The 13555-nt window shown below is 43.3% G+C and overlaps 1 long non-coding RNA gene across 1 annotated transcript; it reads right to left on the bottom strand.

The window, feature by feature from the left end:
* Positions 1-4700: 4700 nt before the first annotated feature.
* Positions 4701-13023, bottom strand: LOC131273367 (uncharacterized). Its single transcript, XR_011645598.1, has 3 exons — positions 12953-13023; positions 12216-12323; positions 4701-5160 (listed from the first exon to the last, which is right to left on the bottom strand). It is a non-coding gene; the product is annotated as an uncharacterized lncRNA (long non-coding RNA).
* Positions 13024-13555: the final 532 nt, after the last annotated feature.

A 13555-nucleotide genomic window follows, 5' to 3' on the forward strand; every position in this document is an offset into this window, starting at 1 on the left:
ACCATAGGGAATACTGGATCCCTAATGGCAAGGAGATGTAAAAGCGATTCTTATGTCGACCCTGCTGTCAAAATTCTCAGAGCAGGGGGAACGAGTGTAGCTCAGCGGTTGAGTGCCTGCTTCCTATGTACAAGGTCCTGGGTTCAATCCCCAGTACCTCCTAAAAAATTAAAAATTGAAAAATACTCAGAGCAGGGACCCCCAATCTTGGCCCCATAAGGGTGTAATAGAGCCCTGGAGAGCCAGGGACCATTCTCAACATACAAATTAGCCAAGAGGAAAACAAACAAAAAGGCATAGCTGAAATCAGTATCCTCATTTGTTGCTGCTGAGAGTGGACCTAGTTTCAATCATTTTCAGAAAACAAATTGATTTCTTCTAGTCTTTAAAGATGTTTTAAGTAAAATGTTCATACATTTGACCTAGTGGTTTCCTTTTTGGGATTTCATAGAAAGCAAAATATTAGTTAATATGTGCATAGAAATATTTTATCACACACGATAGACTGTTATGCTATCAGTAAAATAATATTTTATGAAGAGTTAAGGAAAAAAACCCCGCATCTCTGATAATGCCTTGATATTTGGAGACTCAGAACTGTAATCTTTTAACCTAACAAACTCCCATCGTAAAAGCCAACACATTTCTGGGACATTGCTCCCAGGGGTCTTCAGCAAACTAAAACAGAAACTGGTACCAGGAAAGTGAGATGCTGCTGCTGCGCAAATACCACAAGTGCTGGAACGGTTTTATAAATGAGTGAGGGGTAGATTCTGGAATAACTGTGAGATGCTTGATAGAAAAGGCCTAGATGGCCTTGAAGAGACTGTTGGCAAAAATATGGATGCTAATGATACTGCTGATGGGGACTTTGGGCTTTAAAGTGGCAGAGAACTTGGCAAAATTGACTCCTGATGTTAGCTGGTAGGCAGAGTGTGAAAGTGGCGAGCTGGGACACTTAGCTGAGGCGGCTTCTAAAGTCAATGTGAAAAGAGCAGCCTGGATTCTCCTTGCAGCTTAGAGCAGAATGTGAGAGGAAAGGGATAAGCCAAGAACTGAACTCCAGGGATCAAACCAGAAATAGATGGTTTGGGAAATTCCGAGACCCTGGAACAGGAGTCCTCAGAGAAGAGGGCCCCCGTGCGGGTTTAACTGCACATGGATTCTGCCAGTGATTTCAGTGCATGTCTGGAGTGGAGGCACAGTTATCCAGGAAGGACCTGTGCAAAGTCTTGGTGTCTGATGGCTCGAACTCCGCTTTCCGGCATGTTAAACCAGCAAGTTTTCTGCTTGATCTTTATGACCAAAACCATGGGCAGACTGAATTAAAAGGGGACAGAAAAGGGGGAGATTGAATGAAAAACAACTTCAAGGGCCAAACCATGGAAGCTGAGGTCTGGACTTAAGACATCTTCTTGGGCCAAGAGAAGCACCCCACCCACATGTGGAAAGGGTGATTTTGCCCCCACACTTGAAGACGGTGGGCCTTCTGCCCTTTGTTCGGGAGAGTGCTGCTGCCCTGGGTTTCAGAGAGGGTAGGGCACGTTCCCAGAGATTGGGGAGAGTTGGGTCACCAAGGGGGTTGAGACTGTGCCCTGGAGATTGGGGACAGCATGGCCGTCACCCCAGTGTCCCCAGAGGGTGGGGCCTAGGACTCAGCCACCATGCAGAAGCTCGATGAGTTGGCCACTGGGCAAGCCCCTGGAAGGGGTGGGGCTCCCACCCCATGAAGCCCCGAGAAGAAAACCTACCTTCCACAGATGACTCTCAGATTTTGAAATCTAATGGCCTGTGCCCCGCAGGTTTTTGGAACTCTTGGGGACCAGTGACCTGTGTTTTCTTCCAATTCTTCCCTATGGTAATGGAAACATTGATCCCATGGCTGACCCTCCTTGGCATATGGGAAGCAGATAATTTGTTTTCTAAGTTTCACAGGTCTACAGCCTGTGTAGTGAAATTTTGCCCCAAGACAGACTGCATGGCTATAACTGCTTATGATGTGATTTTATGCTTAGCATTGCTACTGAAATGATTTAAGGCTTTATGAAATACGATAATGGAATGAATATACTGCACATATGGAAAGAGTATGTCTTTTCTGGGATCCAGAGGCTAGAGTGTGACAGCTGGAAGTTGTGAATCCCAGAAAAGATCATGATTTTGAAGCTATTCCCTTTCTGTGGGAATGGGATCCTTTGATTGGATTGGCTTCAGTTAGGGGGATTTTGATTGGATTACTTCAGCAAGGTGTGACCCAGGGTGGATCTTGGTCCCCTTGGAGGAGTCCACTATAAACAGAGGACTGAAAGCAGCAAGACACACAGAAAAAAATGGGCAGAGGCAGAGAAATCCTGAGAGCCTAAGAAAGAGATCCTAGAGGCCAGAGGCAGAAGCCGTGGAGCAGAGAATTATGGAAAAAGGCCCCGAGAGGCTGAGAGAGAGGCCTGAAGGAGAGGGGAGAGCTGAGCCATATGCCTGGTCACCCACAGCCGAGAGCGGGGATCAAGTGAACCTGATGACTTAGTGTGGGCAGAGCTGCCATTAGGCCCAGCCATGTGCCTCATCACCCACAGCCAACCTCCAGGGAGACAGCATCTCTGATGTCTTCACTGAGACATTTTTACAGCCTCAGAACTGCAAGATCCCATTGCAAAAACCAACACATTTCTGGTAAATTGCTCACAGAAGCTTTCAGCAAAATAAACCCCTCTGGTAGGAGGAGAGGAAGAGTAGCCATTGTGAAATACACTCAGATCCTACCCCATAACACAAGCCTGGTCTCTAGTGGAAGGGATGATTCCAGATATAGCCTCAGCGGAGAAAGGGATTCCTTCCATTACAACCCATGCAGCCTTCTTGGCTCAGTGAAGTGGTAAAAAACTGACAAACAAGAAAGGCAACAGAGGTTAAGCCTCAAGAGAAGAGTCTAGAAATACTGCCGCTAAGGAAGGGAGTGGAGGAAAGGAAGAAAAAACTATACTGCCACAGAAACATTTGTAGGGTCCACAGCCCCAAGACACAAGAGTGATACAAGACTGAGATTTAATTGGAAGATTTTACGATCCTCCCCATTCTCTCCCCTACTAACAAAATACTCGGATGCATTGTGAAAACACTGGATTACAGCTGAAAGAACTGCAAGATACAGGCTCTCCCTCAGAGCAATACTGATGGAAAGTATTTGGGGAAACAAAAACAAGGACACTTGAGCCACTGGAAACCTCTGGCATCTACAACTAAAGCAAACATTAAACCCAGTCCAACTGTAGATAGAAGACCATAAATCTACACAATAAAGATGTACTTACCTCAGTTACTATTGACCAATACCACAAGTCCAGATCAAAAAAAAATTGTATGGCATGCCAAAAGCCAGGACAAAAGAAGTCTGAAGAGAAAAAGCAATTATCAAAAACTGAGGATTGTATGACAGATATATTGGAATTATCAGATAGGGACTTTAAGTATAATTAATATATTAGGAGATACATTGGAAAAAGCAGACAACACCAAAGAAGAGATGGCAAGGTAAGCAGAGAGAAGGAAACTCTAACAACAAAAGGAAGAGGAAATGCAGGGAATCAAAACCACTGTAACAGCCATCAGGAATGCCAGGGAGGAGCTGATCCGTAGATTAAACACAGGCGAGCAGTGTTTCTGAGAAAGTGAAGATAGGACAAGAGAAACTAATCATAATGACATGCAAAGAACAGAACATGCAAGGGCTATGGGAGAACTTCAAAAGCTATACACATCTTACGTATGTCTATACCTGTTAACTGCACACATGTGACATCCGTGTAAGCGGAATTCCTCAAGGAGAAGGAAGGAACAACCAGAGAAGTACAGGCAGCAAGAACGACTGAGAACTAATATTAAAGAGACACAGAACCTCCTCTAGAGGCCTACAGAATGCCAAGCAGGATAAACACCCAAAAACCAAAACAAAGCAAAGCAAAAACCCAACAGCACACCGAGGCATATTCGCATGGTGGAATACGGAAGTCCAAGAGAAGAAAAGACACGCAAAAGTGAAGGATGTGAAGAGGTTCACTTGGTATATGGAATCTTACTTTCCTGTTCCTTCCAACCTTTCTATGACAGCAATGGGGATGCCCTGAGTGTGACAGGAGCTTCCCCAAACTCTCCCTGCCGTTTTGAGTCAGGCTACAATGGCTTCAGGACCTGCTCTCTTCTCAGATGTCGGCACCCCAGGAAGCGCTCCACTGCCTGTAAGAAACCAGGTGCTAATTTGAGGGGAAACTTGAGTTCCTGCAGGACCTGTCTCTGACCCACATGAAGGCACTGAACATCATCTGAGCGCAATGTGACCTACGTGCCTCCTCAGCCGCCGAGCACCCTGTCTTCTTCCACCACTCCCTGACGTGGAGTCTAGAAGGGATGGAGGGAGCCTAAGGTGGCCTCAGGTATTGGACAGAGGCACAGCTGGGACCTCTCCTCAGCTCATGTGTAGACTACCCCCTTGGCTGTTCTGCCTTTTCATTAAAATATTCAATCTCTTCTTACTAAAGCAGCAGGGTTTACTGGCATTGTTGTAAGATGAATATTTAACCCAGGATCTTTAAAGAAGAAGAAACCATTCACATACTAAACCACAAAGTTATCGCTGAGCCAGCAAAGTACTAGGAGACCTCTGTAGGTGCCAGAGCTTGTGCAGGCAATGAAAGGGTTCATGACAATTTCTAGAAACAAAGATTGTCTTTATTTCTCTCTTAAAATAAATTACAGATGAGCAATGCTCTGAGGGTGCACAAGTGATCACTGTCTCTGACACACAACATAGCAACAGAGTGAGCTGCTCTAGGGAGGGGGGAAGAAGATCAGACTCTGCAAGGAGGGGTTCTCATGTCAGTGCATTACTGACAACCATAGAGGCAAAGATCAGTACACACTTTGCATTGCCCAAATGCACAATTCCTTTACCAAGCTCCTCCTCAATTGTATAGTCAGGTAAAAGGTCTCTCTCAATATTACTAGGCCCTCCCCCATTGCATTCCACGCCTTGACAACAATGAACAAAGTAGTAGCTATTTGGACGTGGAGATGCTTTTGGTGTTGGAGGTGGCTCGTGTTGGGGATACACAAACGTGCAGTTGTTTGTACAGTTCTTGAAAACCATGAGCGTTCGGGAGTCTACACCTAAAGAAGAGGAAGAAATGAAAATCATGAATTTCTGGGTTTCTGCTTGTAAATATCAAAGAACATAGAAATCTCATATTCAAGTATAACTAGTTCCATGCTCACATCTTACACCCCCAAATATATAAAATCACCTAGAATTCTTTACTGAAAGTTAATGTTCTAGCCCACTAGAGGGTCTGAGTACACCAAGAACAATTTCATCCAGACATAGTTTCCCATCCAGGTGGCCGTCCTCATCTATAGCTCCGGCCCTCTCTGAAGAGAATCATGGCAGCCCGTCTTGTTACAGAAAGGAAATGTCCAGGGCATTACCAGTCAGAAGAACTCCAGGGCTCGAACGATTACGTGGACACCAGGAACCATGCTAGCCTACTTCCTGCGATCACAGACTCTCCAAGGCGTGTGCCCTTACTAACGTGCAGTCCACGGATTTTAACTGAAAATATGTTATTGAAGTTTTACATTCTACAGAAAAGTGAATAAGCATGAGTCAGATTTTCATGAGTAAACACACCCTTGTAACCAGCACCCAGCTCAAGAAGAAAGAGATCTGCATGAAAGGCCCCGAATTATTCACTCCATCCTCTTCAGACACAGCACACCTCCAAAGGGAGCAACTGTGAGGACTCCTAAGGCGAGAAATGCTGTCTGCCAGTTTTTGAACTTTGAGTAAAACCATATGTTCAGTATGATTTTGCTGCTTCTGCCCTACTTTGTGTTTCTGATATGCACTCACATGTTTGCACGTGATTGTAAATCATTAGGAATTCACTATTCTGTTGATGGATACACTACAACATATTGTTGATGAACTGCAGCACTGCTTCCGGCTCTCTACTACCAAGAATGCTGTTGTGAGGTTCCTTGTACTTGTCCTGAGACGAGTTTTTTTTTTTTTTTTTGTCTTTGTTTTTTTAATATTACATTTAAAAACTATGAGGTCCCCATATACCCCCCAACCCCCTCGCCTCACTCTCCCTCCATAACAACAATCTCCTCCATCATCATGAGACATTCATTGCATTTGGTGAATACATCTCTGAGCACCGCTGCACCTCATGGTCAATGGTCCACACCACAGCCCACACTCTCCCACAGTCCACCCAGTGGGCCATGGGAGGACATACAATGTCCGGTAACTGTCCCTGCAGCACCACCCAGGACAACTCCAACCCCCAAAAATGCCCCACATCACATCTCTTCCTCCCACTCCCTACCCCCAGCATCCATCATGGCCACTTTCTCCACACCAATGCCACATTTTCTTCGATTACTAATCACAATAGTTCATGAATAGAATATCAGTAAGTCTACTCTATTCCATACTCTATTCCTCCATCCTGTGGACCTTGGAATGGTTGTGTCCACTCTACATCTGTAACAAGGGGGGCCTTAGATTCCACGTGGATGCTGGATGCAATTCTCCTGCTTTCAGATGTAGGCAATCTTGGCTCCCTGGTGTGGTGGTTGACCTTCTTCACCTCCCTGTTAGCTGAGTGGGGTAAGTCCAATAAACCAGAGTGTAGGAGTTGCAAGTCTGTTGAGGCTCAGGGCCCGGCTATCACATGGTCAGTCCAGAGATTCAGGTCCCCTGGGTATATATTAAACCCCAGCACCAACTACAGTTCCGGTAAAAGTAACAGGAGAGGCTTGTGGACAAAGATCACATCTGAGTCCAGCTCCATCACACAGAAACACAAACTCCAAAGTAGGGCCAACTGACATGACCCTGAACTCCATCTGCCATGACCGTAGAACCTGTGGGTCTCTGTAGCCCTCAGAAGAACCAATACCTGGGGTTGTATCTACTTTATCTGTCTCTGGGACTCTGCTGAGGTGTGCATAAGGGCAACCCCACTGATAACTTCACAGATCTTTTTGGAGACTCATAGCCATATAAACTCATTTGTCCTTTCCATTTCCCCCTTTTATTCAGGTCAAAAAGCATTTTTAACTCCTGGTATTATATGTAGATTGAGATATTCTGCTGGTCCGAGTTGACCCTTTTATTCAAGGTCATTTTCTAGTTACATCATCAGCAGGACTTGGTAGTAATCCCTCAGTGCCAGGGAGGCTTATACCCGGGAGTCATGTCCCACAATGGGGGGAAGGCAACGCATTTACATGCTGAGTTTGGCTTTGAGACTGGCCACATTTGAGCAACACAGAGGCTCTCAGGAGGTAACTCTTAGGCACCCTGCAGCTCTAGGCCTTGTTCTTATTTCAGGTGCACAGGCTCACAAGCATAGTCATTCGTATCAAGGGCTCATTGTTAGATCTTCCTTCTTTTTTGGTCTTTGCCGTTGCACTTGGGGGATTGTTGCTGTTTCTTTAGGGACTGTGATAGCACTCCCCTGACTAGGAACTCAGAACTCCCTCAGTTGTTGTTTTTAATTGTATCCACTATGAAAATATCCAAACCATTTTTATGTACCCTAGATATATGCCCTGGAGAACTCCCTGCCAACCATGTGTCCCCTGTCAATAACATCTCACACCAGTATTCCTCCCCTGCCATTGCTGAACCTCTCTGTGATCCAAAACTTCTTCAAAAGTGAACCCCAATATATTGCCAGGTTCCATTAATAGTAAAATGGAATATAGTGATGAGTTTAAAGGTTAGATATGGAATACATATTAATTTAGAAAAATTAAGGTAAAAATTAATTGGGGTATCAAAAAATTTAAAAATGCAAAAGCTTTGTTTTTGCCTTTTATCACTGCAATAAGTGTTGCCCTGTGTGCAAATTGGCAAGGCAACTACTTCCATCTTTTCCTTAGTGTCTACATCATATCTTTTTCTTTTTCTAATTATTAAGCTTATCTTCACAAAAGTTTTAGATCACAGTAATTTATATATACAATATACAGTACTCCCACATATCCAACATAAAACCCTTTTCCCTTCCACAGCAATAATCTTTTTATATATTCATACTATATTTACTGAACTGATGTACAGATATTGAGACAATAGCTTTCAAACAAGGTAACATTTGGGTTTACATTGTGGTTTATAGTTTAGATTATACAATTTTCTAAATTTTTAGTTATCTTATGTTTTACATTATGATTTACATTTAAGCCTATCAGCCCCTATATATTTTTGGTGTAATTTAACATGTCTTATATCCATCCTTGCGTAATCTTGTGGAACACTTCTATTGCCTACACAGTTACGTTGGTTCCATCTATTCAATACCTCTTTCCCCCTCCCCTTGGGGCCCACAGTGACAGTCAATCTTCATTGCTTGAAGGGCCATGTTCAGAGATACTTGCAACACTGCTGAGGGTTTAACATGCTCAACTGCCCTAATGCACTGGGAGCCACCATTTCTCTCGAGAGATACAATTCCCTCTATTTGAGAATATCAGTCCTCCTCAGGATGTGGGTATACCTTCACTCTCACTTTATGGGTCTCTATCCAATGATATAACCCACTATGGCAAAATGAGCATTCACATATTCCCTAGGAGCCTGTCCTGCATTGGATTATACCCTTTAAGCATCTTAAACAGGTAATCTTCCTTATTATATTTTTGAAAAAGTTTTCTCAGCATTATACTCTCAACCAAATACCTGACAATCTCCTTTGTTCATATGTTGCCCCACCTTCCCCCCAATTTCTTGGGCAATATTACCCATCCTCCCATCCCTAGCCCCCCTCAAGCCCACAAAGCCCCACCCAAAGGTCACCCTATGCCCCCATTTTATCCCTTCCTTGTACAAATACTTACCTCCAGCTTATCATAGATTTCACCCATGTAGGTGTCAGGTTATATCCTTCCTCTACTCCCCCAATTTCCTTTAAGCCTATCATCCAGTCTCTAGCTCTCTGAGGCAGCTTGGTTTACTTATTTCATATCATTGAGGTCATGTAGTATTTGTCCTTCAATGCCTGGGTTGCTTCACTCAACATAAGGTTCTCAAGATTCATCCATGTTATCATGTGTGTTTGTAGTGTATTCGTTCTTAAAGCTGAGTAGTATTCTATTGTATGTATATACCACATTTTATTTATCCATTCATCTCTTGATGGGCATTTGGGTTGATTCCAACTTTTGGCTATAGTGAACAATTGCTGCTATGAACATTGGTATGCATATATCAGTTTGTGTCCTTGTTTTCAGTTCTACTGGGTATATAGCCAGCAGTGAAATTGCTGGGTCTTATGGCAAATCTATAGCTAGTTTTTTGAGAAACCGCCAAACAGTCCTCCAGAATGGCTGGATCCTTCTGCATTCCCACCAGCAGTGGATGAGTGTTCCCATTCCTCCACATCCTCTCCAGCATTTGTAGTCTTCTGTTTTTTTCATAGCTGCCAATCTTATGGGAGTAAATGGTATCTCATTGTAGTTTTGATTTGCATTTCCCTAATAGCTAGAGATCTGGAGCAATTTTTCATGTGCTTTTTAGCCATTTGTATTTCTTCTTTGGAGAAGTGTCTGTTTAAATCTGTTTCCCATTTTTTAAATGGGTTGTTTGTCTTTTTATTTTTGAGATATAGGCATTCTTTATATATGCAGGTTGTAAGTCTCCTATCAGGTATATGGCTACCAAATATTTTCTCCCATTGTGTAGGCTCTCTTTTCACTTTCTTGACAAACTCCTTTGAGGTGCAGAAGGCTTTAATTTGAGGAAGTTCCATTTATCTATTTGTTCTTTTGCTGCTTGTGCTTTCGGTGTGAAGTTCATGAAGCCATTTCCTATTACAAGTTCTTGTATATGCTTCCCTACACTGCTTTCCAAAGTCTTTATGGTCTTGGCTCTTATATTTAGGTCTTTGATCCATCTTGAGTTGATTTTCGTGTAAGGTGTGAGATGGTAATCCTCTTTGTTTTACATATGGATATCCAGTTTTCCAGGCACCATTTGTTGAATAGGCCATTCTCTTCCAGTTGAGAGGGTTTGGTGGCTTTATCGAATATTATATGACTATATATATGAGGAGCTATATCAGAATTCTCAGTTCTGTTCCATTGGTCTGTGTGTCTCTCCTTGTGCCAATACCATGCTGTTTTCACTACTGTAGCTTTGTAGTATGTTTTGAAGTCAAGTAGTGTGATTCCTCCAATTTCATTTTTCTTTTTCAATATGTCTTTGGCTATTTGGGCCTCTTTCCTTTCCAAATAAATTTCATAGCTAGATTTTCTAGTTCCTTAAAGAATGCTGTATTGATTTTTATTGGGATTGCATTGAATGTGTAGATCTGTTTTGATAGGATAGACATCTTAATAATATTTAGTTTTCCTATCCATGAACAGGGAATATTCTTCCATTTATTTAGGTCTTCTTTGATTTCCTTGAACAGTGTTGTGTAGTTCTCTGTATATAAGTTTTTTTACATCTTTAGTTAAATTTATTCCTAGGTATTTAAGGTGAGTTTTTTATTAGGTACATACCTAGGAGGGCAAACACTGAGGCACTGACATGTGTGAATTCAGCTTTAGCCCAGGCAGCAGGTCAACCTTCCCAGCAGCTTGTACTTCTTTCTACTCCCAAGGGTTCTGTATTAGGCTCCAGAGCTTCACAACTTGGCCAACAGGTAATCTTTCTTCTTTCCATTTTAGCCTTTTTTTTCAGTGGTATCATATTTTGGGTTTGTTTTTTTTTTTTTTAGAGACTCTGTGCTAAGCATTTAAAATTTTTTTTTAATTTTTATTTTTAATTCATTTTTTTAAACATATTTTGGTTTTAAGCTGCATTTTTCCAAAGGACAATGAACCATTTTTCCTATTTTCATTAACATTTTGATTTCTTTTCTGGCACATGCCTCCTAGACTGGTGCCCACTGTTTTGAAAGGCCAGGTGCTTGATTCCCTGATTTGTGGGAAAATTTTCATTTTTTGTTCAGAACCTTAGTTCATAGCAGATACAGGTGTAAAGTTTTTCGTACCCAACTGAGGTTTGAATTTCTACTCTTTGTCTTCTTCTTTTTTTTTTTTTTTTAGGTACCAGGACCAGGTATTGAATCTGGGACCTCGTATGTGGAAGGGAGGCCAGGGCTCAACCACAGAGCCACATGGGTCCCTGATCAATGTCTTCTTTTTTTTTTTTTTAATTATTTTTTAAATTAAATTGTCTTTTTTAAAAAAAAAATACAGTCAATGTCCTCTTAAAAGCAGAAATAGTTTTAATATGATCCAATGAAACCTTTAATTTTTTTCTGAATAGAACAATTTTGTTCAAGTCCTTAAACTCTTGACTTTTTCCAAAGTACACAAACTCTTCCGTCTACAGCTTCCTCTGAAAATGTTCCTAGTTCAGTACCTATATTTAATTCTATAGACCAGCTGCTGCTTTCAGGTAGGACAATATAAACCTGTTGTGTGGCATTCTACTACAGGTATCAAGAGTAGGTGCAAACAAGCCTTTCTCCCGCGTCACTGCAGGGCCTTTGGGGGAAAACAAGTGCCTGGACTTAAGCGCCCCTTTCTGAACTCTCTTCCCTGGCCACCTCCTGCTCTCCCCTGGCACCCACCCCACACTGTCTCACCTCCCGAACCTATGTAAACTGTCTTGGTTCTTCAGGGCACAGGGTCCCCCAGGTCGGTCTCCGATTCTCCTCCGGGTGTTATGGCTAGTCACAGCCCTTACCCTCCATAAATATTTGGAATCAACTTGTCAAAGTACATACACAGAGAGACACACAAGCACAACCTGCTGGGCTTCTGATGGGAATTCATTTTGAATCTGTTACCTAATTTGGTCTAATGACATCTTTATTGCAGCTCACAAGCCATAGTGACAGTGCAATTCTCCTCTTTGTATGTAGGCTTGATTTCAAAGATAGTTTTGCATTTTCAGTGTCATAATCTTACAGATTTGGTTAGGTTTATTCTCAGTTGTGATATCTGTTGTGCTTTTACAATGGTATCCTTTTGTAAATTTCATTTTCAATATTTCCATGTTTGGTGTATAGATACACAATTGATTTTCTGTTTTACTACTGATTTACTGTGTGTAGAGAGGAAACCTGGAGGGCCCTGATAACCAATCTGCTTTGGTAGGCTCACTAATCCACAGGTCAACAGAGACTTATTGTACTTACGAACGGAGAGTATCAAACAGCGCCGAATTTCATATGGACATGAGATAATAGTGGGACAACGGAAGGTGTTGGTGGTGACACAAGAAAAGCATCTCACATTAAATGTCCCTGAGGAAGGAGAAGTGGGCATTGTGTGTCATTTCCACCCTGCACTTTCCACCCACTCCACCCTCCTCCACGCCACGCTCCTTCCCCTCCCCATCCCTGGACTTGCACAAATGCTACACAGTAGAACCTTCTGTGGGGGGCTGTGTCAGGGCAGGGCTAGCTCCCGGGTTAAAAGCCAGGTGCACCCAGTACATTCCCCTGCCCTCAGAGTCATGCTTGAGGGATCATCCCTGGTCAGCCTGGTGGGGCAACAATGCGCTCGACAATGCTTTCCCAACTCGACTCACATCTCCAGGGAGGGCTGGAATACGCCCAGAGGCCTGCTCACTCCCGGATTTCCCTGGATTCATCCCCTGCGTGTCTGTGATGAGGAACCGCCTTACACAGAAACTCCCGCTAAGGTCCGCACGTCACACAGCCCTTTGGGGAAGCCCTGCTCGCCTGACACTGCCCTGCCTCTGGATGCCGCTGCTAGCTGACTCTCCCCAATCGACCTCATGCCCTCAGTGCACTGAACCATGTGACCAAAGTGGGCTGAGATGACCAAAATTTCACTCTACTTTGCAATTACCCCAGGAAACTAGGTGAATTTCCATGCCGTCAAGAATGTGAGCATGTCTGGTACTTACACTGGGTTCCAACCAGGGGAAGCCCCACGGCCAGGAGCAAGGCAAAGAAGATCATCACTTCCTCAAGAAGCTTGGACCTGTAGGGGAGGAGACCCAGAAGGCGCAGGATCAGAGCACGCCTCACGCTGCCCAGCTTTATCACCTGCTGAGCACCCACCACCACAGGACTCACCGCTGCTCTTCCCACCTCACACGCTCCCATGATGGAAAGACACACTACATGAAAATAGTAACCAAAAGAGGTGCGGGCGGCTAGACCACTGTCAGATAAAACACTGGGTTAAACACTGTCATGAAAGACCAAGAAGGACATGAGATCATGAAAATGGAGTCAGTTCAGCCAAAAGGTAGGGAAGTGACAGAACTCCAAAACGTATGAGGGAAATACCGACTGAGTGGAAGGGGGAAACAGCCACTTCCACAGTAGGAAAAACCTCTAATACTCCACTTTCATCAATGGGCTGACCTTCTATACAGAAGATCATGAGGAAACAGAAAACTTTTATGAAACAATAACTAGACCTCATAGACGTCACCTAGAAAGAGGAGAACACACATTCTTCTTTAGAGCAATGGGTCATTCCCTAGGTAGACCATATGTCA

Source organism: Dasypus novemcinctus, chromosome 14 (assembly GCF_030445035.2).
Source record: "Dasypus novemcinctus isolate mDasNov1 chromosome 14, mDasNov1.1.hap2, whole genome shotgun sequence".
Classification (NCBI taxonomy): Eukaryota; Metazoa; Chordata; class Mammalia; order Cingulata; family Dasypodidae; genus Dasypus; species Dasypus novemcinctus.